This window comes from Alligator sinensis, unplaced genomic scaffold (assembly GCF_000455745.1).
Source record: "Alligator sinensis unplaced genomic scaffold, ASM45574v1 scaffold653_1, whole genome shotgun sequence".
NCBI classification, from domain to species: domain Eukaryota; kingdom Metazoa; phylum Chordata; order Crocodylia; family Alligatoridae; genus Alligator; species Alligator sinensis.
The window spans coordinates 984,412-986,867 of NW_005842498.1; the positions used below are offsets into that span (position 1 = coordinate 984,412).

At 40.1% G+C, this 2,456-nt stretch overlaps 1 pseudogene; it reads left to right on the forward strand.

The window, feature by feature from the left end:
* The first annotated feature begins 618 nt into the window (after window positions 1–618).
* On the forward strand, window positions 619–1,466 carry LOC102375230 (annotated as a pseudogene).
* The last annotated feature ends 990 nt before the right edge of the window (window positions 1,467–2,456 follow it).

A 2,456-nucleotide genomic window follows, 5' to 3' on the forward strand; every position in this document is an offset into this window, starting at 1 on the left:
CTTTTAACTTATGTTCCACTTTTTCCATACTCTGGTGTTAGTCTATATGGCCTGGACTTGCAGTGTGCCATCCAAATTTGTGGACAAGCTCTTCAGGAGCAAGGCTATGTCTTTTAAGGATGTTGGCGTGTAATTACCCTGGCATGTTAATACCTAACCTCTGTTTGTGTGTTTGTTTTTCCTGAAAAGCTCCTATTCATACTACAGGCACTCAGACTTAAAAAAAGAATTATGACAGTGATGGTGATGATAATAACAAAACCATCAACAAGAATAATAAAATTTATCATTGCCATGTGTAACAGAACATAGTGATCCTCTGTGTAACATCCATTTGTCATTGATACACTGGCCAGCCTGCAGCATATATACAGGGAAACTCCTAATAAGTGCTGGATGCAGACAGGGTAAAACCCAGAAGCAACCTTTCATAGAAACATCTCATGGTCTCTATTTACTCCCAGAATAACATCCATCACTTTTGTACAGTCAGAGTTGTCACAGCATGTATCCTTCTTATTCATTTTCTTTTCCTTCTTGGCTCACAGGTAATGGTTGAGGTGGATACACACAGGGTAGAGGGAATTCATTCTCCTGGAGTTTCCAAACCTGCATTGATATCGCACTGGTGTTTTCATCTTCTTCTTTGCCACCTACCTGCTGTCATTGACAGGAAACATGGTTATCATTGCTATGTTCTGGTTTGACTCTCGCCTCCACACACCCATGTACTTTTTCCTCTGTAACTTCTCTCCATGATGGGGATCACCTCCACTGTGGTCCCTAGGATGCTGATTGATCTGGTCTCCGCACACAATACCATCTCTCTTGCTGGCTGCCTCACCTAGTCCTACTTGTACTTCTCTCTGGGGTCTACAGAGTTCCTCATTCTTACTGCGATGGCAATAGACCGCTATGTGGCCATCTGCCTGCCTCTACGCTATGCCACCATCATGAGCAGTCGTGTTTGCAGCTGGCTTATTGTGGGCTCTTGGATCACTGGGTTCCTTCCCATCATTTCCCCAACTGTTCAGAAAACTCATTTGAATTTCTGCAGGCAAAAAGTCATCAATCATTTCTTCTGTGACAGTGCACCACTGCTGAAGCTGTCGTGCTCAGAAACACGGCACATTGAGGTCACTGACTTCTTCCTCTCTTTGTTTTTTGTTGTAACCACTTTGCTCCTGATCATTTTGTCCTATTTCTTCATAATCATTGCTGTCTTGAAGATTTCCTCCTCTGATGGGCATCAGAAGGCGTTCTCCCCATGTGCCTCCCATATCACTCTTGTAGCAATTGGATATGGTAGAACCATCTTCATCTACATGAGGCCTGATAAGAGCCAAGCCTTAGACATCAACTAAGTTGTGGCCCTGATTACAGTTGTCCTGACACCTTTCCTGAACCCCTTCATTTTGACTCTCAGGAATGAGAAGTTCAAAGAGGTCTTCGGAGACATACACTGAAATCAGCACTAAAAAGGAATACGTTCTTTCTGCAGAACACCGAAAGCCTTGGATTAAAAAAGCATGAGTTGAAAGTGAAAAGGGACTTTCTTTAAAAAAGTATTTCCATTAATTTCTTTAGAAGTGTTCTGGGATTGTTAAACTAAAAAAGTAATAACGGGGAAAAATGCTTCTGAATGTAGCAGACTTTGAATAAAGGAATTAAATAAGTTTAGTAAGATGGAACTATATCTACACAGTCATTTTTCAGAGTAAAACACATTTAAATTGGAAGGAAACCACATACATTCTTTTTGGTTAGTCCTACTTTCAATTCTTGTCCAAAATATTTTTGCCTGAAAGCATCTTCCTCTGAAATCTTGCAGAAGGAAAGATTTTCCTGAAATAAATCCTGCATAGGATATTTGGCATGTGTCAGAAATGAAGCTATTTTTTGTTTGAAAACTAAGAAATATTCCAAAAAACATCTGAAATACCCCAAAAGGAGTCTCTTCTGATATATTGTCAATTCCTTCATGGCTGAAACTGGTGCCATTGCAGACACTGAAGCAATACTAAAAAAAGGAATTCTAATGTGGGCATTGGGGCATAACTTGTATTCTTTTACTAACCACATTTAATAAATCCCCTGACCTTATTCAAATAAATAGCAAATTTCATATTAACTTCAGTGAAGACAGGATGTCATCCTCTGCACTTGAGGCTTCTGATAATGAATACATTTCTAAGTAGAGTGACCTAGCCAGAATACATTTACAGCTGGGCCCTAACATTGTGCTCAAACCTGTTCACCTAGACATTACTAGATTTACTCACATAACATTAACATATGAATGCACCTTTCCCCAAAAATCAGACTCTCAAAATTGGGGTGCATGTCTGAAGAGGGAAACCTGAGGGTATTTTTGTCACTAGAACAGAAAGAAGCTGGCAAGAGAGCTGGTGCTTCTTTCTGGCTTAGCTAGCAGAAGGGATACAGTCATATGTGAA